The following is a 25,643-nucleotide window of genomic DNA, read 5'->3' as shown; positions in this document are numbered from 1 at the left end:
CCAGTGGTTCCTTCACATCCCTGTTTTCCCTCAGGAGCTTGGCGTATTGCTTGCCTTTCCTGGTGTCTCTTGTGTTTGTCCAGACCTTATTATCATCTCCCTTTCCGTGTCTGCTCGTGGAATGAGCATATCCTCCCATGGCTCACGGACCTCAGCCTAGTAATGACCCAAGTCAATGCTTCCTGGACAGGAGATGTGCCATCTGTCATCGGAGTGTGGTGGGCTGCAACCTGCCCAAGATGTTCGGAAGGTTCTAGGTTCTTCTGGCAAATAAGATTCAAGCAAAAACCAAGAGGCAGAACAGTGGGAGAAGTGTACCTAACATGGAGAAAACAGGGGCTGTGTAAAGACACAAGAAAGGCCAGCTAGCATGGTGGCTTGTAGTTTTTTTTTTATTTTTATTTTTAACTCTTTACTCTTTGGGCTTTTTGGGGGCCTACCACCCAGCTCCCAAACAAATACATAGAGGCTTATTATTTTTTATGAATGCCCAGCCTCAGCTTGGCTTGCTTCTAGCCAGCTTTTCTTAAATTAACCCATCTACCTTTTGCCTCTAGGCTTTTATCTTTCTCTATGCTGTATACCTTTCTTTACTTCTTCTCCATGGCTTGCTGTGTAGCTGGGTGGCTGGTCCCTGACGGTCTCCTTTCCTTTTCCGTTTGCTCCTTGATCATCTTCCCAGATTTCTCCTTCTATTTATTTTCCATGCCTGCCAGCCCCACCTATCCTTCCTCCGGCCTTAACTATTGGCCATTCAGCTTTTTATTAGACCAATCAGGTTTTCGAGGCAGGCCACTTACCACAGCTTCACAGAGTTAAACAAACGCAACATAAAAGAATGCAATGCATCTTTGTATCATTAAACAAATATTCCACAGCATAAACAAATGTAACACATCTTCAACTCATATTCCACAACTGTGACTCATGTCTGCAATCCCAGCATTGCGGGGACTTTGGCAGGAGTTCTGTGAGTCTGAGTGTAATGGTTATTCTGTCTCTTTAAGAGACAAGTCACGCCCACTCCCTCCCCCATCTGCTAAGGCAGGCAGGTCTTTCTTCCTGCTTGCAGCCTGAGTTCTCTCTTTTTCTGTCTTTCTCTCAGAGAGGCAGCTCTGCCTCTCTCTCCACTTCTCCCTTTCCCTGCTTCTGTCTCTCTCTTCTCTCTCTCTCTCTCTCTCTCTCTCTCTCTCTCTTTTTCTCTCTCTCTCTCTGCTCTTCTCCCCTTCTCCCTTCCCCCTTCACATGTCTCCCTGCCTGGGACCAGCCACCACTTGGGGACGGGCAGCCTGGAACTGGCTGCTCTCAGGGCCCGCTGCCTACTACTGCCACATGGCCCAATACCACCGCTTGGGGACCTACAGCATTTCTGCTGCCTACTGCCACCGGGAATCCTGCAGCATTTTTAATTTCTCCGTTACACTGAGGACAACTTGTATTACACAGTGAGTTTTAGGTCAGCCTGAGCTATGTAGAAAGACCCTGTCTCAAAGCAAAACAAAACCAAAAATATATAAATGCTCCACTGTTGGGGGCCAGTCTCGGCAAAAATACCTTTCTCCAGAGTGGAGGCGTGGGAATTCAGAAATATAGTAAAGAATACGAAGATGTGAACAAAAATAATAAAACACAGAAACATAGGATAGGATCGGGAAGGAATTTTTCAGTGAGTACAGAAAATTTGTCCGTGTTGAATTTCCAATTGGTTAATATACCCCTGACCCCAAAAGGTAGGAGTAAAACAAAAGACTGAATTAACATACAAATTGAAAGTCATAGGCTACCTTCAGCACATTTGTGCCCAAGACCAAACACTCCATAGGCAAACCACTCCCTGGGTGGAATCCCAAGTTATCTCCATGAAGAGAACTGGAACTTAGTTGGATCCTTAGACTTGTTTTAGGTAGGACTAATCTACTTCCCTATTTCAGGAGCACAAGGTCTGGCAACGAGACTCCCTGTTGACAATAGCCTTGAGAGAGCAGAACTCTCTGATTTACAACTCAGTGGGACCTTTGTTTGAGGTGGAAGTACTATAACCTTGAAGGAACTAGGAACAAGTCCCAAACTCTCTGACCTTTGGTTTCTTTGGGCCTCCACACTCCACAAACCAACAAAGCAAGCCGGCTGGAGCATCTGAAGTCTAGTGGAGTAGGGTGTGAAGACTGGGCTCCAGGGTGGGCAGGACACACAGCCTCTGTTGAGCCATGTCTGGGTCTTGCCTTTACAGGAAGCTGCTGTGCTTTTTCATCAAGGCGCCGGAAGGTAACAGCAAGAATGAGCAAGTAGAGTACTTAGAAGGCCAGTGCGGGGCTGAGGTGAGGTAAATATGGCTGCTCCATCTAATGTGGTAGATGCAGGGGTGAGGAGAGGAGGGGTGGGGTGAGGCGGCATTTCAGGTACTTCGAAGGTAAAGTCTGCATGGAGATCTTTGAGTTCAGAAATGTGAATATAGACCTATTGACTTATTTGCCATGCAGGAACATTGAAGTGTATCCTTGTTGCATCTTGGGTTGAAAAAAAAGGCAGTTGATTTGCTGGCGGTGACAAAGGCCAGGACTCTGGGCTGGCACTCTGTGACTAGGTGCGGTCCACTGTCCTTTACTGGGGAAGTTGGCCACTTTGACTGCTGCTGTATTTGGCATAGTTTTCATTCATCTGTTTATTTATTTTTGTAAAATAGTGAAGTAATGTGCCAGGGCCAGTTGGACATTATTAAACCTTTTAATAACCCCCATAAATAATGCCATACTTATTGAAAACATTGATGGTTTAGAATTTTCATTACATTACTTAAAAAAGGGTTTACTTATTTTGATTTATGTGTATGAGTGTTTTGTTTGCATGTATGTATGTGTACCATGTGAATGTGGTGCCCATGGGAATCAGAAGAGGGCACTGGATTTCCCTGGAACTGGATTGATGGATTCATGTAGCCATGTGGGTGCTGGGACCTGAAGCAGATCCTCTGCTGTGTAGTCATTGCTCTTAACCACCGAGCATTTCTCCAGTTCCCTCATTAGATAACTTATTGGATACAAGATTTACCCTGAAATTAATAATGAGGAAACTTAAAAAAAAATACCACATGTTTTGTTAAAAGCCCAGCTTCAAGTAACTATATATATTAATTTTTGTGGTCTGAGTAATTTATTTGGGAATAGGGGATCTTAGGGCTTTGTAAGCATGGTGAGTTTGTGAGTCAGAGGACAGGCTGGGTATTGCTCCAACTTGACTTCTAACCAAAGCAGTTGGATCTTGGAGTTGCTGTTAAGATCATCTGTGTCTCCATACTTCTTTCCGGTGTGTCTGACCACTTTCCTTTCTTGGTTCTTCCAGGTTTCAGTGGTTCGAGTTTTCTCAATCCTTCGATCAGCTGCAAGAGAGAACAATGTGTACTGCCAGGATGCTTGGGATTCTATCTGGCTGATGTCTTGTTTACACCATGATTTAGCTTGGAGCTTAGGCAGGACTATAGCCCTGGATCCTCCGAGTGAGCATGGCTCCTTCATCTCCTGTCTCCAGTCTCTCTTCTGGCTTTGAGGGAGCACAGGGAAGGCAGGGCCAGCAGAGGTGAGGGAACGAATGCCTCAGGGAATCTTTGCTGACTCTGAGGCTGGAGGGTTGGTCTAGAAGCTTCTGAAGAGAAAGGATCCCCTGTACCTGCAAGGTCTGCCTTCTCTGTGGTTGGGATATTGGCCTTTAGGGCATACCGTAATAAGAAGTCACAAAGACAAGACAACGGGCTTTCAGGTGAGTAGGTTCTGAGAGGGGAAAGGAGGCAGGGCAAGCTGAGCTGTTGTAGGAGACACAGGCCAGTTCATGCAAGAAATCAGAGCACTGTGGAGAAAGTTAACACAGACAGGCTTTGCACAGGTAATGCTTCATGCCTGTAATTCTAGAACTCAGGTGACTGAGGCAGGAGAATTGCCAAGAATTAGGGGCCCATCTGGACCATGGTCCTAATTAGTTTTGACTCAATTTGACCCAGTTTGGAATCATTTTTGGGAATTCAATTAAGGGAACGTCCAGGTCAGATTGGTCCGTGGCCCTGTCTGTAAGATACTGTCTTGATTAAAGATTGATGTCGGAGACCCAGTCCCAGCCCACTGCAGGCAGCCATTCGCAGGCAGGTGGGTATGGACTGTGGAAGAAAGTCAGCTGAGCAGGAACCAGAGAACCCTCCCATCAGCAGCACGTCTCCACGTCTCCTGCTTCCGTTCCTGCCACAGTTGCTGCTCCGACTTCCCTCACTGATGTGCCGTAACCTGAAATTCCAAGCCAAAGAAACTCTTTCCTCCCTTGGATGGCAACGTCTGGAATGAGCCAAACCTCAAGTAGCTGGGCACACCTGTGAAGGATTTCTCTTAATTAAGTCATTTGAAGTGGGAAGATTCATCTTAAATCCAGGTCTTTTGAAGTGGGAAGATCCACCTGAAATGTGCGCCACATCTGGTGGCAGCCTATGTATAAAGGACATAAAAGCTGGAAGCTTGTCTCTTTGCCTGCTTGCCCTTGCTCTTGCTGGCAATTCATTCCTTCACGGGCATTAGAGCGTACTTCTTTGGGATTCCCTAGCTACTGCAGACCACCTGAGATATCCAGCCTCAGGGACTGAAACCACTGGATTCTTGGACTTTACATTGGTAGGCAACACTTTTGGGTTAGTCGTTCCATAGCCTGTCAGTCATTCTAATAAATCACCTCCTCCTCTCTCTATGCAGTCAGTTTTGTTCCTCTAGAGATCCGTGACCAGTACACCCCACTAAGTTGCTTTTGACTGTGGTGTTTGTCGCAGAAACAGAAAGCAAACCAGAAGAGCAGCACAGTGAGCAAGGGCCAGCCTGAGCTACATAACAAAACCCTATTTCAAGAAATCAAAAAGGGCCACTCTCCGAGCTTCATCATGCCGCCCAAGGATGACAAGAAGAAGAAAGATGCCGGAAAGTCGGCCAATAAAAGACAAAGACCCAGTAAATAAATCTGGTGGCAAGGCCAAAAAGAAGAAATGGTCCAAAGGCAAAGTTCAGGACAAGCTCAACAATCTAGTTCTGTTTGGCAAGGCTACATACGACAAACTCTGTAAGGAAGTTCCCAACTATAAACTTATTACTCCAGCTGTGGTCTCAGAGACTGAAGATTCACGGTTTCCTGGCCAGGGCAGCCCTTCAGGAGCTCCTTAGTAAAGGGCTTATCAAGCTGGTTTTACAGCACAGAGCCCAAGTAATTTACACCAGAAACACAAAGGGTGGAGATGCCCCAGCTGCTGGTGAAGATGCATGAACAGGTTCAATCAGCTGTACATTTGGAAAAATAAAACTTGATTAAATCAAAAAAAAAAGAAAGAAAAGAAAAAGAAATCAAAAAGGGCTGTGGAGACAGCCCAGTGGGTCAAATCACTTGTCTTGGAGGTGTGGGAACCTGAGTTCAGGTCCCCAGACCCAAACGCAATCATCTGTGATTTCAGCGCTCACATCAGAAGACAGGAGGCAGAATCAGGAGAATTCTAGATGCACAAGGACAGCCAGTCTGGTGTGGACCGCAGAAGGATAACAAAGAGATTCTGTCTCAAACAACATAGAAGGCAAGGACCGACAAAGAGTTTGTCCTCTGATCTCCACATACGTGACCTTTACACTGTGGCATTTGTGGGCCTATATTCACACACACACACACACACACACACACACACACACACACACACACGCACGCACACTCACCACAGAGAGACAGAGACAGACAGAGAAATTGAAGAACTAAAGATCCAAACAGAACATTTTGAACTAAAAGTCATAGTTTGTTAAGTAAGTCTAATCCAATAGATGAGCTGGAGGAGGGAAGGTCACTGGGGTGATTACCCTGGAAGCTGAAATGAAGACGGAACTTGACTCGGCGAAGTCAGCAAGTGTAGGGAAGCGGTGGGAAAGAGTGAGAAATATGGGTGCAAGGTTTGAGACCCGACACGGGAATGGAAGACTGAGGGAAGGAGGGAGCCCCTCTTAAAGATAAAGGAGAGTGTCCCCTAACATCAACCAACCTCATCCTTAAAAATAAACCAATCAAATAGATAACTTAAAACAAAGACAAAAACCACATGTCTAGATTCAGCAAAATTGAAAAAAACGTAGCTTCTTCGTTCCCTCCCAGCTTGCAGCTTTCATGCATTCTCCCCATCTATCACCTTCCTACATCAGGGAGAGACAAGCATTGAGCAATCAATGAACTTACAATAGCACATGATCATTCCCCCATTTAGGGCTCACTGCTGGTGCCCTACAGCCTATGGGTCGCAGGAAGGTTTCATGACCTCTGTCCATTGTTATAGCCTCATAGATGATGATATCACTGCCTTCAAACCCATGCGTCCTTTCCCAGCCCCTGGTAACCAAATAAAGAAGTGTAATAAAAATGATTAATTTACAGTTGTGGCTACTTAACTCCCTCTAACTCCCGAATATTTTGAAATGCGAACTGAAGAATTTAGATTAAATGAGGGGTATCTGGGATTCGAATGAGTATACCTGGGTAGTGTGAATTGGGAGAATCTATGGAAAGGAATTTCTACATGTTGACAAATTTTGGGCCATGAGGTCTGCCCGCTGTGGTCTAGGCCACCTCTGTTCAGATCAGCTATCTGGATTGAGGACTCTGATGACGTTCTGAAACGGGCTCTTGGAGCAATTGTTCCTGCTCCAGGAGTCAGTGGATGGTGATATTCAGTCTCTGCAGGTCAGGGAGACTGTAGTCCCCAGTGTTGACTTAGGACCTGAATCCCAGTGGCCCTGATGGTCAGTCACACATCTGCTGTGGAAAGCAGTGCTCCCAGCGTTTGAGAGGTGGAAATGCCCCTGTGAGATCAGACACCACTGCCTTCCACTTTCTGCTCAGTGAAGCACACCTTCCCACTTGCTTCAGGGGACATAATTAATATTTAGAATAGGACAGGGCTGCCGGGCGGTGGTGGTGCATGCCTTTGATCCCAGCACTCAGGAGGCAGAGGCGGGTGGATCTGGTGAGTTCGAGTTTGAGACCATCCTGGTCTATGAGAACTAGTTCCAGGACAGGCTCCAAAGCTACAGAAAAGCCCTGTCTTGAACTCCCCCCCACCCCCCCAAAAAAAAGAAAAGAAAGAAAAACAAAAACAAAAAAGAATAGGACAGTGCTGGTTTTGTTTGAAAAAATCAGTATGCATTGTTGGAGTTTGGTGACTCAGCTCATAGTTTTATGCCTCCTTTGAAAATAATGAAAACTGCTTGAAGCAGAGAGAAAGCCTATTTCTTGTCTTGTACTTCTTCTTGTTCTTAACTTTCCTTTTTTTTATTAAAAAAACTTACTTTTCATTTTGCATCCCAACCCCAGTTCCCCCTTCCTCCCCTTCCCCTGCCTCTTCCCCATCTACCCCTCCACTCCTCAGAGCTCAGAGCGGGAGTCAACAAAGTCTGGCATACCAACTTGAGGCAGGACCAAGCCCAACCTCCCCATCCCCTTTATCAAGGCTGAGCAAAGTATCCTACTGTAGGGAATGTGCTCCAAAAAGCCAGTTCATGCACCTGGGATGTCCTGGTGCCACTGCCAGGGCCCACCCCCAACAGATCAAGCCACATAACTGTCACCCACACTCAGAGGGTCTAGTTTGGACTCATGTAGGTTCCTCAATTGTCAGTCTGTAGTCTGTGTGCTCCCACTAGCTCGGGTCATAGCAGCATTATTTGTAATAGCCAGAACCTGGAAACAACCTAGATGCCCCTCATCCAAAAAATAGATAAAGAAAATGTGGCACATTTACACAATGGAGTACTACTCAGTGGTTAAAAAAAAATGACATCTTGAAATTTTCAGGCAAATGGACAGAACAAGAAAAACAAAACAAAACAAAAACGTCCTGAGTGAGGTAATCCAGACCCAGAAAGACAAACACGGTATGTATTCACTCATAAGTGAATATTAGATGTAAAGCAAAGAATAACCAGCCTACAATCCACAATCCCAGAGAAGGTAGGTGAAAAGGAGACCCTAAGGGACACACAGGGAGGGTCCCAGGAAGGAAAGCAGTTAAGATCTCCTGGGTAAACTGGGATGGGGTAGAAGGGAAGGCTTAGGGGATGGGAACTTGAGAGAACAAGAAGGGGTAGGGATGGAGGGGGAGAGCAATGAAAGAGAGCCATTATGGGATTAGGGAAAAACCTGGTGTTAGAGAAATTCTCAGGACCCAAGCTAAGACTCCTAGCAATAGGGAGAGGGGAGAGAGTGTCTGAAAGGGCCTTCCCCTTTAATCAGATTAGTGAGGACCCTAATTGCTGTCATAGAACCCACATCCAGTAACTGATGGAAGCAGAAGCAGTGACCACAGCCAAGCACTGGGCTGAGCTCCTGGAGTTCAATTGAAGAGACTGAAGACGGATCATATGACCATGCGCAGGTGTGTGTGTAGGTGTGTCAAGATCTTGATGGGGGGGAACTTAGCTTTCTTTTAAAAAGGGTTTCACTCATTCATTTGTATGTCTGTGTGTGTGTCTCTTGAGTGTATATGCAGGTATGACCATGAGCGAGGCCTGTAGAAGGCGTTGGTTTCCTCCTGTATCACTCTCCACCTATTCCTATGAGGCAGGGTCTCTCCCTGAATGTGCGGCTTGCGGAAGCCAGTGAACTTCCATGATCCTCCTGTGTCCCCACCCCTGCATCTCAGAGCAGGGGTTGCAGCTGTACATAGGATGTCTGGCTTGTAATGTGGGTCCTGGCTTCCCAAGTCCAGTCCTTATGATCGTGCAGAGTTCTCTTAGCCACCAAATCATCTGTCTAGCCCAGCAGTTCTCACCTTTTCTAACGCTGCGACCCTTTAATACAGTCCCTCATGCTGTGGTGACCCCCAACCAAAAAACTACTTTTGTTGCTACTTCATAACTGTAATTTTGCTACTGTTATGAATCGTAATGTAAATATCTGTGTTTCCCGATGGTCTTAGGCTACCTCTGTGAAAGGATCGTTAGACCCCCCACCCCCCCACAAGCAGTCGCGACCCACAGGCTGAGATCCACTGCCAGTCTAGCCTCCCTTAGCTGTCTTTCCTGGAAACAGTTTCCTGTTATCCCAGCAGGATACACAGGTGAGTCAGCTATTAACTTCCTCTGGAGTAAGAGCTTTATCTTCCTCATTTGTTATGTTTCTTAGATTATTGCCTGGTAACTAATTTCTCTTTTGCATCTCTTGGTTACCAACTTCTTTGCATTTGCAGTGATGGGGATTCAATTCTTAGTGGCTGAGGCCACTGTTGGGATTTACGGAAGTTGTAAGTGGGAAAGGCAGGGCTACAAAGGATCTTGTGTTGCCAGGGCTTGCTCTTGTCCCCAGTGGCTTCCTGCATCACAATCTCTCTTTGTTGGCTTCACCCTCCTGTTACAGGTGGGTTCCTCTGTGTGGTAGGTGATGTGGGGGCAGGTGCACAGGCTTCATCATCCCAGCTTCTGTCTAATGAACTTGGCTGGCCTTTGTCCCTGGTTCTCCGGAGTAAGCTTCTAAGCCCCCGGAATTTCCTGAGCAGGAGATAGGAGTGTCTTTGTTATCCATGTTGCCAGCTAGACCACACTTGAGTTTATAGCAAAGAGGTGACTCATGCTTGGCCTTTAGATTGCCTAAGAATGAGCAATCCAGCCATGCTGGGGAGCAAAGGCCACCTGTGAGAGAAGTGTGGGCTGTGATACCAGCGGGACCTCCTGGGAGCTGAGTGCCCAGTGGCTCCCATAAACCCACTTACGTAATGCAATCCCACACACTCTGGTACTTAGAGGCCAATGTGGCCGGAGGCTGAGCCATCCTGAGGCTATGGATTGTGTTGGATTGTGTTACTCCTAGACGTAACCCCACAGGTTCCCCACTTTGGTCTGGATTTATTCCTTTCAGTTGTATTAAAACTGCTTTCTCACATATAGTTTTCCTGAATTCTGTGAGGTTTTAGAATTCTGGTAGGTCACAGAAATCTCTAAGTCAATTTTTTTCTAAATTTATTTTATTTTTTTGTGTATGAGTGTTTTTCTGCATGTATGTATGTGCACCACATGGATGCCTAGTATTCACCTAGGTCAGACATCACTTCACATGTCTCTTTCTTCAGCCCTGATTTTCTAATTTTTTAATTTTTTTCTATTATTTTCTAGAACTGGAATTAGGAATGGTTGGGAGTCACCATGAGGGTTCTGGGAACTGAGCCCTCGTCTTCAGTAACAGCAGCAAGCACTCTTAAGCACTGAGCTCCCCGTCTGGCTCCCAAACCTCTGAATTTTTAGTAGTAGGTGGGAAGTATGTGGCTGGAGCAGGCCACCCCTGAACTGCAGCTGAAGCCTGAAGTGAGGGAAGAATGGGTGGACTGTGCTCCTAACCTGAAACAGGGCATCAGTACGGGATAGGACTGCTTGCCACACACTTGGTAAAAGGAGAAGTAGATGCCTTTTATTTTCTTAGCATCCAAAGGAAAACTTTGATACCTGACTTTGGGCAGACTGGATAATGCTGTCACCTTTGAAACTGGAACCAACTGGTGTAGGAGAGGTAGCTCTATGGAGAAGGGGCAGTCTGCACTGAGAAGATACTAAACAAGAAAAGTCATTGTTGCCCCTCACGGTGGACCCCGGATCCTTGCTTGGCCTTCCGCAAACATCAGGTGGCATTTGTTACATTCACATCACGGGAGTTCCCCAAAACCAACTAGAAGACTGAGTCCTGTACATAAAAACAAAGAGCCTTTATTCTTATACAAGTTTGCAAACTCAGTCTCTTCATGTGTCCACTGTATTGGAGTGATTGGAGGGCCGGTCTCAGTAGGAGTTGGGTTTTTATAATAATAAAGGTAGGGGTGAGAGATTTCTAAGGTTCAGGACCCCTGATTGGCTGACATTAGGTGATCCTATCTACAATGGTTGGAACGTTAAGAATTTCCTTTGGATGGTCTGTTCCTGGGTGGTCTCAGTTTGTGGCTTTCTGGAACCAGGTATTGCCTCAGGGTAAATGATTGAGACTCAGGCCTCTACTGAGCTTGTCGTGGCTGGGTCCTACAGCATTTATATCTGTTAGTTCCTTGCAGTTGTGCCCTTATGGCTAGTGCTGGCTGATAGACTGGAACAGAATGGATGAGAGCCGATTTCAAGCTATGGAACAGAGACCCTGGGCTCCCATCCCTCTTACTGATGTGGCCTTGGTGTCCACATGTTCATGCGGCACCTCGTAAGGTGGGAGACAGGTCACCCATATGTGAGATCTTTATTATAGTAAAGCCAATTAGGTCTGGAAGTTGTAGCGGGCTCATAGCGGGTCCCCAAAGCCAGCTCTATAACTTCTAAGTGTGATCTTATGGGGGGAAGGAAAGGTCTGTGTAGGTGTAATAGAGAGGAGGGTCTTGAGATGAGATTATTTTTGGTCACCTGAATGAACAATAAAAGCCATCAGTAAGCATCATTATGAAAGAGGTGACATTTAGACTTAAATAGAAGGAAAATCGGAAGGGGTTCATTTGGGGACAGAAATGGACAGAGGGGGATTAAAGAAGGCAGCAGCAAGCGAGAGTATGACCAGAGTGTATTATATACATGCATGAAAATGCCATAATAAAACCCGTTAATTTGTACAGTTAATATACACTAATAATTTTCTTAGAGAGAGAGAGACCCTGGGAGACAGAAACAGCGTGAAAGCAGGCGTGGCCACGGAGGCCGAACCTGGACTGATATGGCCACAGACAGGAAATACATTCTCTCTCGGTCTGCCCCAAATCAGTGTGTCCTTAGGAACACTGTGTATTTGAGGTGCTGGGATAGAGTCCTTGCTCACTTCACGAAGCCTGGGTGCCTGTGACTTGGAGCAGCGTCACTCCGGTTTGTCCAGCCTCTCACGTGTGCTCCTCTGTGACTTTACTTCCTTCTTCCACGTCTCTCTTCTGCCCCTCTCTTTCTTTCTTATATCTCTTCCTTCGCTTCTCCATTCTTGCTTTTCTTCTCTGTGCCTCTTTTCCTGCTCCTCGCCCTCTTCTCTGCCTCTCTCTTCTACGCAGGTCAGGCAGGTGTTCCGCCCCCCAGCTATACCCCAGCACTTGTCTCTTCCTATGAGAACAAATGATTGGTTTTAGGGCTTGTATTAGATTTTCTTTTGTCCTGATACCTTGACAAAATACCTGACATGAAGCCACCTTAAGAAGGAAGGTGTCCTTTATTGTACAGTTTGAGGTTATAGTCCGTCACAGTGGGAATCACAGTGGCAGGACCTTAGCACAGTTCATCCCGTTTCATCTATGGTCAGGAAGCAGAGATCACAGTGGCAGGATTATAGAGTAGCTCATCTTGTTGCATCCATGGTCAGGAAACAAAGATCACAGCAGCAGGACCATAGAACAGCTTATCCCATTGCATTCATGGTCAGGAAGCAGAGAGTTATGGATGCTTTTGCTCAACTCAACTTTTTTTTTAATTCAACTTAGGATCCCAGTGCATAGACTGGTGTCACATACAATTACAGTAGGTCTTTCCACCTCAATTAATCTAATCAATACAATCTCTTACAGACATTCTTAGAGGGTAACTTAATTACAGATTTTTAGAAAATCTGTGTTGATTCTATCCAGAGCATCCAGGATAATCTCTTTATCACTTTCCTCAATAAGATCACACTCATACCCTCTGGGGAGACATTTCCTTTGATCTACTACAGACACCAAAGGGTAATAACAAGACCAGGGTTGGTGAGTCTCCAAAATGCAGATTCAGTTATAAAAATTATCTTATGGACAATTGTTACTGAAACTACATTTTCTTTTTTTTCTTGCTTATAAAACCAATTTATTTATGACAAAAAATGTTAAAACTTTTCCAAAAACATTCTCAGTTAATGGATAATGTATCTTTAAGACACTTCTTACATCCACAAAATTTACCTCTTTATAAAAAAATAATCACATGCAGTTTTTCAGAAAATGAAGTGACACAGTATGCATTGTATTTTACATTTTCACTTAATATACATTAAGCACCTTTCTACATTATTATATTAATATACTTACATCATATTTGTGGTAGCATTTTATTTCAAAGCAATTATAGCAAAAATTTGGATCAATTCTCTTAGTGGGCATTTTAGTTTCTCAGGTTATTTGGTCTAATAAATAACACTTAGCTATCTCTTAGATCTATCTAGCCATCTCTTAATCATTTTTTTAGCCCTAATGCTGTAATTTCTGTAGAGTATATTTTAAGTGGACAACTATTGAATCATTTGATAATCATATTTAAAATATTTCTGAATAGTGTCAAATTCACCTACATAAAGTGCCATGCAATTAACTTTCTAATTAGTAATGGAAAAAATAATATGTTAGTCCACACTTTATTCCTAATCCCAGGATGATATGAGTCTAAATGTCACAATCATAGAGTGGGCTGCACTTTAGGTCCCAAGTTGAAATCCTGAAGTTTATGAGACTACAGAGCACAGAGAAACAAAATTTTATGATAGCATAAATGCAGTACTCAAGTGGGAGGGTGTTGGGAGGGGGGCAGAAATGGAAACTTTTATAATTTAATAAACTTTGGGGAAAAAAAGAGAGGTAGAGCAAGCACTAGCTGGAAATAATGTTGGCTCTTTAAATCTCAAAAGTCAATTCACAGTAGCACAGTTTCTCCAACAAGGTCAAACACCTTAATCCTTAAAATATTAGTCTATGGGGACCATTTTCTTTCAAACCACTACAAAGTAGAATAAATAGACAACAGGAAACTCAATTTTCTCAGGAGAAAGATTTGAGAAAACAATGTCTTGTGCCAGTTAAAGTAATAAGTGATTGATTAAAATTTCTGCCCTTTAGGGATAGCATTATGAAACTACATTTTCTATAGGAAATGTGGAATCTTCCTTCCCATGAGTACAGACATTGACCAATTACTATTTGGAGGAGGAGGAGGGCCTGCTTGTTCATCCCGGCTGCCCAGAACCTAAATAATCACACAGAAACTGTATTATATAAATCACTGCTTGGCTCACTAGCTCTAGCTTCTTATTAACTAACTCTTACATTTTAATTTAACCCATTTCTATTAGTCTGTACATGGCAGTGGCTTACTAGCAAAGATTCAGCATGTTTTACTCTGGTAGTGGATTCATGGCATCTCTCCCACTCTGCCTCTCTTTCTCCCAGCATTCAGTTCTGTCTTCCCGCTTACCTAAGTTCTGCCCTATTAACAGGCCAAGGCAGTTTCTTTATTCATTAACCAAGAAAAGCAACACACAGACAAAAAGACATCACACCCCCCCACCACTTTTTTTCAATTAAAAAGCAGTGACTTATATAATACAGTTTCTGTGTGATTATTTCGGTTCTGGGCAGCCAGGACAAACAAGCGGGCCCTCCTCCTCCTACAACTGTTTATAGAAAATTCAAGGTCTATGCCTGCTTGGGCATTGTTTGAGTAGATTTTGTGTCAGACGGAACATATGTCCTAACCACTAAATGCTTTCTTGGCTTCATGTTATTGGCTGGAATGTCAACAGTGTCTGACATGCCAATCTCATTTCTACCATGATGATTTGATTAATTTCTCCTTGGAGGATGTGGGACTGGGTTAACAGGTTGTGACTAACCATAGGCTCCAAATAAATAGAAGATGACAGATGTGACATGTTTAGTTATGACGCTAAACATCGACCCAAAATCAGCTTCAATGCCATTCTAACTACCCCAAAGTCTGAAGTCTTTTGGTTCAGTTAAATGGGGCTATGTTATGGCTCTTCAAATTTTGATAATTTGAATTCTAAAATCATGCATTATTTGCTCTAAAGAAGCAGAGGAATTTAGAAAAACAACAGAATTTTAAAGATTTTTAAATATTGATTTGATTTATATTCATTGTAGAGAATGGTGGGTTTTATAAGGACATTTTCATAAAGCGCATCATGTATGCTGACTGTACCCACACCTTCCTCCTTTACCTCCTCCCATTATTCTCCAGTAGCCTCACTTTTACTTTCAAGTTTCATGTCCATGTATGACTTTATATGTGCCCACGTAACACCTAGGATTCCCAAGTAAGGGAAGACGTGATATTTGTCCTCGCTGGTTTGTTTAATATGATGTTGCCCAGTTGCATTCATTCCATGCAAACAACATCATTTTGTTCTTATTTATGGCCAACTGAAATTCCACTGAGTGTTTCCACCAGGTTTCCTTCATCCTCTCAGCTGCTGTGGGGTACGGAGACGGAGCGAAAAGTGAAGCTTTCAACACAGATGTGCCAGTGTCTCTGTGCTTTGTTACCTGAGAGTCCTCCTGCATGTACCCAAGAGTGCTATACCTGGGTCACGTGACATGACCAGCTGTACTTTTAGTTGTCTCCCCCCCTCTCTGAGACAGGGTTTCTCTGTAGTTTTGGAGCCTGTCCTGGAACTAGCTCATGTAGACCAGTCTGGCCTTGAACTCACAGAGATCCACCTGCCTCTGCCTCCCAAGTGCTGGGTTTAAAGGCATGTGCCACCACCGCCTGGCTATCCTTTCAGTTTTTTGAGGAGCCTCCATACTGATTTCCACAGTGACTGGACTTATTGCCATCCCCATCAGTAATGTATAAACATCCCGTTTTCCTCCAAAGATTTTTAATTATTTAAAAAATAAAACTATTTGGAATACATTTTTTGGATTTATTTATTTTGTTTTATGTTTGTGAGTATTTTGCCTGCATGTGTGTATGCATGTGCACCCTGTGTGTGCTTGGTGCTTATAGAGGTCAGACAAGGGCATCAGACCCCCTGGAACTGGAGTTACGAATGGTTGTGAGGCCTTATGTGGGTGCTGGGGACTGAAACTGAGTTCTCTGCAAGAGCAACCAGCGCTCTTAACTGCTGAGCCATCTCTCTAGGCCAGGAATCAATGTTGACGTTAAACTTAAGCCAGAAGGTCGAGTACAATAAGTCTGAGGTGGAAAGGTTCCTTCAGATTCTGTACACTTCAGAGCCAGCCCTGGCTCCACACCTGATTGCTTCATAAGCTTCATCTTTCCACCCACAAAGGCAGAGCTAAACTTTCTTTCAGCTCTGCTATGCTGTGAGTCAACAGAGGGACTGCTTTACAACAGACCACACAGGTGAAAGTAAATTGTGAGAACCCAGCTCACCTCTGAGCTGAGCCTGCCGCAGCAGGCCCTCAGGACAGAATCACCAGCAAGGGCAGACCAGGAGCTGAAACAATGGAAACAGAAACGGGGCTGGGGCTGATTGATTTCTAAGATGTGCTTTTCTTCTTCCCCGGCAAGCCAGCTCTCAAATACATTGCACTGAAAAAATACAAGCTGTAGGCTCTTCTTGGACTCCTCTGGTTGGAGTCCTCGGCCCCTCCCTCTGAGAACACCATGAATTTATCGCTTTTTCCATTGTCCCTTTGAGGGATGCAAGCTGAGGTTGTGGTCCCGACTGTGTGTGCTCAGATGGCAGAAGCATGACCATCCTTCAGCAGAAGAGCATGCCCACAGAGCTTGTCCATGGAAAAGCAAGCCGCTCTAAGGAATGGCATGCTTACGGTAAACTGGAAGGGCCGGCCTTGGATGCCTTCCTCGGAATGAGAACATACAGCCACTCGCTTTCTGCCAGAACAATATTCCATAGCTCAAAGAATGACATGGTTTCCCTAGTCAGGGCCTCCCACACTCAGGCCCAGGGGACTTCATGTGGCCACGACAACTGGCTTTGTCATGATAAATAGCTCATTAGTAAAAGACAGGCCAGAATCCAGTATCCTATGTTTTAGGGAAATAAATCTATGTATAGAAACAAGAAACAAGATGTTCCTTTTGTGTTTCAAACCTGAGAAATTTTAAGCAACTTAAAATGTTTCTTTTCTCAGTTTTTTTTTTCTTTTAATTGTTTGACAGTCCTCGGAGACAAGGAACAAATTGCACTGATCTTATGACTTACTTGGAAGAGCCCATGGGACTGATGGGTCTGTCTCTGTGGGAACCATCAGTAAACAGGGGTAGATCCCAGAGCCCTCTTCATGTGCAGGGGCATGGGTGCTGCCTTTGTGTGTCCAAGATTACATGCTCCCTGCGATGTGATCCCCTGCGACGTGATCTGCAAAGTGCCCAAGACACCACCAAAAGTCATCCGTCCTACAAGAGCCAGGAGAGCACGGGCATGAGGAGCAGTGGGAGAGCGGCGACAGATTCCAGAGTGACTGGAGAAAGCTTTGTATTGAAGGAAGACGACTGCTGTGAAACACTGCTTCCAGAGATGTAGACGGAAGTTTCTCTTCCACACCATCCCACAGCTGTTCAGTCCCGGAGAAACACACATATCAATTAGAAACTGTTAGGCCCATTAGCTCAGGCTTATTGTTAACTAGCTCTAACAACTTAAATATGTTTCACCATGTGTCTCAATGAGGCATTCTCATCTTGCTTCCTCTACATCAGACTGGTGACTGTGTCTCTGCCTTTCCTCTTCCCAGAATTCTCTTAGTTTGGTCGCCCAGCCTATACTTCTGACCTGGCTACTGACCAATCAGCATTCTATTAAACCAATGCCAGTGGCAAATCTTTACAAGTGTACATAAGCATTATCCCACATCACAATGCCAACGAGGGGCTTTGTAGGATCAGGTAAATGTGATGAGGAAGGAAGGATGAGGAGAGACTAGTTAATGTGTAATCAGGATTGGGATGAGGCAGGGAGTGACTGCCTGTCTGTTTCCTTACAAATCCCATAGCTCAGTTATGGATCAGATGATAGATGCTCTTGCCTCTGGTTGTTTGCTTACAAATAAGGGAAGCATCTCTCATTAAAACAATGCCCCCAGCCCTCCTTCTCTCATAAATGAACATAAAGTTCACTGTGGAAATGCCAGGAAGACAGAACTTGAAAAAGAAGAAAATTAAAACTTGTGTTTATGTCTTTTAACATCTTGTATGTTCATTTTTGAATTTTAGTTGGAATGTGTGTTCTCTCTCATTATTTGCCCATTTCTCTATCCTCTGCAAATCGGAGAGATGATACACCCCTGCGCTGGATAGTTTATGCCAATCTGACACCAGCTAGAGTCATCTCAAAGGAGGGAACCTCAACTGGAAAAATGCCTACGTAAAAGCCAGCTGTTGAGCATTTTCTTAATTAGTGATTGATGGGGGAGGCCCAGCCCATCGTGAGTGATTCCACCCCTGGGTTTTTATAAGAAAGCAGGCTGAGCAAGCCATGAAGCAGCAGCCTACTCCCCTGCTGTGATTTCTGCATCAGCTCCTACCTCCAGGTTCCTGCCCTGCCTGAATTCCGGTCCCAACTTCATCCAGTGACGGACTATGACTTGGAAATATCAGCCAAATAAAGTCTTTTCTCCCCAACATGGTGTCTCAGAACCCTAAAATAATCTCTATTTTCTATTGTTTAAAAGGTTTATTTTAGTGTGTGTGTGTGTGTGTGTGTGTGTGTGTGTGTGTGTGTGTGTGCGCGCGCGCAGGTGTCAGGTGGATGATAGTCCAAGAATGGAGTCATGTGAGAATTCTGAGTGCTTGTGAGAAAACTCCAAGAAAACATAACAAGAGTCTTGTGAGCTCAGTTCTTTTCAAAACCATGGAACTGTTCTTGGGATGAGTTTGCGTGGTCCTCCCAGGTGTAGTGGATAGAGTGCATTTACTTCAGATTCTTCATTTGAACTAGATATTGTATGTGTTTACCTGCCTCTATGTAAAATGTGTTTTTGCTATGCTCGGCTTGCCCCTGGGACTGGGCACTTTATTCAGGTGACCTCTTAACCCCTGGACTATGAATTATTGATGCTCTAAAGTTGGCTGTTGCTTGAGAGTTTACTCTGCTTCCTTTTAAGGCTCTACTCGCCCAGGTCCCACCATGTAGGCACCTATAAAGCCCAGAAGAGGGCGTCAGATCGCTCGGGTCTTGAATTAAGGGTGCCAACTGCTGACGTGGGTGTTGGGAACTGAAGCGGGTCCCGAAGAGCAGCGAGCTCTCTGAACTGCCATCTCTCCTGCCCCATAGACCTAATTTCTGCTTCGCTTTGTCATTGTCCCATGTGAACTCTTTGCCCCGTGGCTGCAGCTCTGGCTCTCTAGACTCTTTCTTCCCTCACAAATGCTAAAAGTCCCATTCCCTGCCTGCACTTCCGCCCTGCCCCCGGAGCCTTGATTTGTCAGCGGAATTAGCAGCGTCAAGTCTGCAGCTGTTTCCCATAAACCGTGTAGTGACAGCTGTCGCATCTGGTTGCTGCCTCCTGGAAGTGCCTCTCTTAATTTTCACGCAACTTCAGTGTTTATGAAGTGCTAGCTCTTCATGAATCTTCCTTTGATATTCTCATTTTGAAATCTCTGGACATTTACATCTCTGCCAATTTTTCTTCCTCCTCCCTCTCCTCCTCATCCCCCTCCTTTTCTTTGGTTGCTTCCCCCTCCCCTCCTGGTTTTGGTCATAGCCTTGAAGAAGTACACTCAGCACAGGCAGACCTTGAGCTCATTGTGTAGCCCAGGATACCCTTGAGCTGGAGATCCTCCTGTCTCAGCAGGCTGCAAGTGCTGGGATTATAGTTGTGGGCCGCCACGTTTGCTCCTCTGTCAACCCTCTAGAGCTGGGTATCCCGTAGGCAGCTCAAATAACACGACCGAAGCCGAGCTCGGTACTGTGGGAGGTAGCGCTGGGAGCCTGAAGACAGAGAGCACCATTCTGCTTATGTGCTCCCTCTAGGACCAAATCACACTGTGTGCCCAGAAGGAAGCAGGAGCAGCAGATGCTAAGCAACCAGCCTCCATCACAGCTCCCTATACGGAGCATCACATGGTGAAAGCTACCAACACGAGCGACTTCAGTAGAGTTTAAGGATGAACAACCAGGATGACGAGGATAGAGTTCGGGGAAGTCTGTGATGAAATCCACAGCTAGAGATCACGCAAGGGAAGAAAACCAGGGCAGGCATTAAGAGCAGCAGAAGACAATTTGCTGACCCGTGGAGCCATCCCAAATGAGCTCAGGGAACAAACATGCGGTCACCTAGTTACATCTCCAAAGCATCCATCCAGATGGGGCCTCTCCCAGCACAGGGCCTTCAGCACCTCTGCATGGGGACCCCTGAGATGGGCACAGTACTTCTCTGGGCATGCTTTCAGCCACCAGTGTCCCCTTCCTCCCATTTCAGGTGCAAATCTGAAAGTTTTGTACTTCCAAGTATCTGGCCATTTTCAAAGAGAATGTTTTTAACTTCTGTTTTTAACCTGGACCCTTCTCTTTTATCTTTCTCTACATTGATTCTTCCTTCTCTTTTTGACAGACGTCTTCTAAAAATTGTGGCCCAAGAAGACAGAGAAAGCTAAGTACAAACACAGCCTGGGAGCCAGTCTGCGTGTTCCTGTTGCTTGAGTCATTAGCTCCTCAGTTACTGTAAGGTGAGGAGGGTTGCTCCCACCAGACAAATTATTGGGCTGAATAGTTGGAAAATTCTTCTAACATCTGTGCGTCTTCCCTTACCTGCCAAACAGATTAAAACAAGCTACTCTTGACAACCATCCTAAAAAATATTTAAGGACAGATTTTTAAAAAACATTATTTTATTATTTTTTGTATATGATACATGTATGTTTGTGCCCCAAACATACATGTACTTGTACAGTGTCCAAAGAAGCTAGAAGATTCCTTGAAACTGAGTCACAGACAGTCATACACTGCCATGTGGAAGCTGGAAATTGAATATAGATCCTTTGGAAGAACATCCAGTGCTCTTAACCATTGAGCCATCTCTCCAGCCCCAGGAGAGATGATTTTTGAGCAACAGACTAGATTTCTGCAAACATAGAGTAATAATCTGGGGGGAAATATTATGTTTATTTTATTTTATTTGATTTGATTTGATTTGAGTCAGGCTCTTGCTGTGCAGCCCAGGCTGATTTTGAACTTGTGGCCATGTAGGCTCTAGATTGGTTTGTTTCTGAACTCTCTCTTTCTTCATCCCCACTTCTGCCACCTGCTAATTGCTCTGCCTGCTTTTCAGCCCTTTGGAAGGTAACACTCATGCAGTGATTGAGACAGACGTCAGCAGATTTCAGCTCTGGTATTTATACACTCTGACACACCCCTTAAGATATTTTCATCTTTGTTTCTTCATCTATAGAATGAGGAACGTAATACAAACAGCCCAAAATATGGGCCTACATTTTAATGGGTTAATTCTCATGAAGCATTTCAGGCGATGAAATATCTGCTTAGCTTTGGTTGTCATGATCCTCCCCATCCAAATCCCTTCAGAGATGTGGAGTGTTAAACCTACTGGTTTTCTAGTTAACAGTCTTCAGTGTATAGGAGTCACCATGGCCTCTCTGGCCCTCCCACACTGCTCCCTTCCAGCACATTCTTTTGTTCATTCTTGAGATACCTCTGTCTGGTTTCTACTTGAGCTCACAGGGCTCTTTTTGTTTTGGATTTTGTCCTGGATGAGGTTGGAAGAAAGCATGTTGCTTTCCTCTCGATAGGAGTAGGTTCACGTCTGACTCTGCTGAGGGCTGAACGGACCTGCAGCTACCCCTGCCAACTGGAGCATCTTCGTGTCTCCCTAGGGAGATAGTGGGTATGCATCAATGAGCTGGTGGCTGGAGTAAGAGCAGGGAGGTGGTCGCTTCTGCTGGAACATTCAGATGCTTAGGTGTGACGCTTGCCTTCAGTTCCCTCATCTGTGATGTGAAGAAACTGAGCTAGTCTCTGCTCAGGCAGTATGAGGTTTAGATGAGGTCAGCAGCCAAGCTATTCATCCTTGCTATGATAATCACCAGGACTGAATGGTGAGAGCCTGCCCTCCATTAGATATATTGTCATGACTGGCTAGAGAGTCCACTCAGTGCTGTAGGGAACCAATAAACATGATGGTGGGACTCTGAAAAGTGCAGGACCTTACCTCGGTTCCTCTGGTTCCTTAGCCATGTGATACTTCCTGGGGCTTAGACTTGATTGTGTACTCATCTGGCCTAGGAGCCTAGGTTCCTAACAGAACCCGGCATCCGCCTAACCCCCTGACTGAGGGAAGTAGCCAGTGCAGAATGTAGCGAAGCATCTCTACAGCAGAAGATTCAAGGCCACAGACAGCATTAACTTTAGCCAAGAATCATTTCCGGAGCTTAGTGGCCCAAATATAGGCTGGAGATGGGGCCTCCGGGACCTCCGAGGGTTCTGTGTGTGCTGAGAAGCAACCCGGAAGATTTAATAGATCATCTCTGGTTGGAAACTCCCACTCTAGACGAAAACCTTTTTCTGCGGTTTGTCAATGGCATGTGTGTCATCCCACACATATGTGTGTTACATGTTGAGGCCAGAGGATATCTTTGGCCTTCTTCACCTTTTAAGTGGTTTGAGACAGCATCTCTTGCCCATTGCAGTATACTCCAAGTTAGCTGGCCTTTGAGTTATTGGGGATTCTCTTGTGTATATCTTAGATCTCTCTATAAGATCCTGCTGGTATTACACATGTATGTTACTGGGCCTTAGGGACTAGAACTCAGGTCCTCACGCTTTCCCGGCAGTCACTTTCCCCACTGGGCCAACTCTCCAGCCCCAAACTTCTACTTTTAACTATTAATTAGTCGAGTGCAAACCCAATGTTGGCCTGGGGTATGGACATTCATAAATATAACTCTTGTCTTTTAGAATCTTTGTAGTTCAGAAAAGGACAGGTGGGTGACCTGTCCATTTGTCACACAGAGCATTAAATCTAGTGACACTAGGGTACAAGTCTCCATCACTCCACAGTGAGGAAGGAAGAGCCCAGGGCTCAGGAAGGCCTCTCGAAGAAATATGCATTAGCAGAGACAGGCAGCCAGTCTTTACTGAGTGGAAAGGGTGGCCACGCAGGTTTATCAGATGTGGACCAGCTGAGTGCAGACTAGGTATTGGAGAAATAAGTTATGTGACAAGAAGAGACGGGAGTAGGAAAACCACACCATGACCGAGATTCATCCTTCCCCTTCCAGGTGACAGCGCCAGTGTCCCCACTCACACTTGGATCCTTTGTTCTCAGGACCGACTCTGTATGTCAACTTGGTCATCCTCCCTGCGCGTCCCTCTAACACGTGTGTGCCCTCTCCCTTTATGCCTGCCTCTGTAAGAATTACTCTTCTTCTCCCCGTCCTCACCGTCCCTGCCTGGTCCTCTAGTCTCCGCGTCCTGACAGTCCACATCTCTGCTTGTGACTGCCCTTGCCTTACCACACAGCCTGGCTAACTTTGGCAGTCATTTTAATGGCGTGTCTCTTTGCCTAACTATACAGAAAGTGATCTGTTTTTAATACATAAATGAATCACTTCAATGTCATCACTTTGGGAACCCTAAAATATTTTATATCATAAACACAGTCTGAGGAAAACCAAACATCAGAATGCAAAGACCAGACCCTACTCTGTCAGTGGTGACATATATAAAGCTTGGGTATGTATACATATATATTTGGGCTGAGCTGCATCAGGGTTTTGTTTTGGTGGAAGACAAGTGTGAATTATTTAGAGAAAGCTTGCCAACTCCTAGGCTTCATGGAGATATTGTTTATGTGTGTATGTTTATATTTTTTCCAGAACTATGCAATTTGGTCTTGTGCCTGCTTAACTGATCATGAACTAGGCAGTACAAACATGCGTGTTGCCACACAACTGACAGAATAATATGCTATACTAAAGGTTCTTTGCATGAATAGCATATTCTCCTATTTTACTCCATGGTGTTAGAGTAAAATCATGACAAAATTAAACCAGGCATGCTAGTATCCAAATCCTAAAACAGAATCTGAAGCCACTCCAACCCAATATGAGTGATTTTCCTGGTCGCCTCACCCTATGGCTAATGGTGCAGAACAGATTTTAGCATAGACATTGCTTACGTCTGTTAGAATGGGGTCTTGAAGTCTCTGGACTGTAAGTCGCCCATGGATATCTTGGCCCTGACCTCTTCCTGTCCATGCAGACGCCATAATGTTCTCTTCTGTTGCATCCTTCTGCTCTTTTCAGGCAGGTGAGCATCAGAGGGAAAGTTGCAAACCAGAGTTTCCTGGTTCTACTCACCAATTGTTCATGCTCCTTCATTTGTCTTTTTATTTTTCTGTGTAGCCCTGACTATCCTGGAACTCACTCTGTAGACCAGGCTGGCTATCAGAGAGATCTGTTTGCTTCTGCCTCTGGAACTAAAGGTGTGTGCCACCACTGTCTGGCTCATTTGTCTTTATTTGACCAGTCATCACCATTCTCAATATTTATCGTGCGTCTTTTTTGCTTCCCTCAACTCTAAATCCTCCCCTAACTTGCTCATCTTTGGCAATGCCCTTGGCAGCTCCCACTTTAAAGAGGAAGCTCGCATGGACATTTGACTCCTCATGTTGGCTTGTACTTCTCAGAGGAAGACCTAGGCCTGACCATCAGCAATTCTATTTCCATTGTCCTTCATCACTTCCTCAGGCAGTATTCAACCATAGAATCAAGTCGGGCTCTCTTCGTTGTCTGAAATAAGTCCCTTCCCTTGCCTGTTATCCTCCACACATGCTCAGCTCTGCTTAACATACCAGTGTTATCAACTGTTTTACTGTGGGTGGTCTGTTAGCTCTCCCCTGTCCTCCTGAAGATTCTAGTATATCTAATTAATCACTTTTCTATAGAACTGTACAGAATATTAATTAATAAATGCAATGCTTGCTTTACATATCACACAGGCAGGGAACTGTGTGATTGTTACCCTGTTACCCTGAACTGAGAAGGAAGACATTTATCTTGCCTGTAACCTGGGCTATCCCACCATTCCTATGTTATGGGATTAAAACTACTTCCTTATAACTTACAGAAATGTTTGTGCACAGCATTTTTAGTGACTTTGAAAGCAGAATTTCTCTGTTGTGAATTCTGGCACTTTTCTAAGTGTGCTTTTATTTTTCACCCAAGAACTCAACTAACTCATTTTGGGTAGCTTTGGATTTTAGTCTCTTGCTAAGAATGGGTTCTGAAGATGTACTTTACAATTAGTGTCAGAGTTGTCACTGAGTAACTCACTGGAGGATCCTAGCAAGAAGACATTTACACAATTTGTTTCTTATGCAGAAACTGTCCGTCAGCTCGGTTGTGAAATGTTCTCCTGTGATGACCTTCTTGTCACTGGGGCGAGGAGGCATGACTCCTGCTGGCTCTGGATCTGAGGTGGTTTATAGGAGGCGTGATGGGCAGGAGGCTGTGATCCATGATAGGTGGGTTGGCTCTTCCCCATCAACCATCCCAAGCTTTTGGACCCCAAAATAAAATTTAGAAAAGGTTCCAATGAGAGTATCAGAGGAACTAAAGGTCTGGGAGAACAAAAGGAGTGGCTGTGGGGGTGGGGAGAAAGGAAGGGAAAGGAGGTTCTGGACCAAGCTCATGGAAATGCTGTGTGAAATGCACCACAGGTCAGAGGTGGCTCTGGAAGGTGAGTCACGCTAACTGGGGCTGTAAGTTTCCTTCCCAGGAACCAGAAACATGGAGGAGGAGCTGGGGTGTGACTGGGTGGCAGAGTGATGGGTTAGCATGTGCATTAGATTTCATGACTGAAGAAGGATGCTAAAAAAATAAATCTCACACTAGCTCAGAACTGAGTATAATAAAAAGTTATTTATTTAGGGGTAGACTCACAGATCACAATCC

General features: G+C 44.8%; 1 pseudogene; it reads left to right on the top strand.

Moving 5' to 3' along the window:
• The first annotated feature begins 3,376 nt into the window (after positions 1-3,376).
• On the top strand, positions 3,377-6,377 carry LOC148123580 (small ribosomal subunit protein eS25 pseudogene; annotated as a pseudogene).
• The last annotated feature ends 19,266 nt before the right edge of the window (positions 6,378-25,643 follow it).

This window comes from Myodes glareolus, chromosome 1 (genome assembly GCF_982192425.1).
Source record: "Myodes glareolus chromosome 1, mMyoGla1.1, whole genome shotgun sequence".
Taxonomy (NCBI): domain Eukaryota; kingdom Metazoa; phylum Chordata; class Mammalia; order Rodentia; family Cricetidae; genus Myodes; species Myodes glareolus.
The sequence above is the reverse complement of the archived record's forward strand: the minus strand, read 5'-3'. Positions and strand labels throughout refer to the sequence as shown.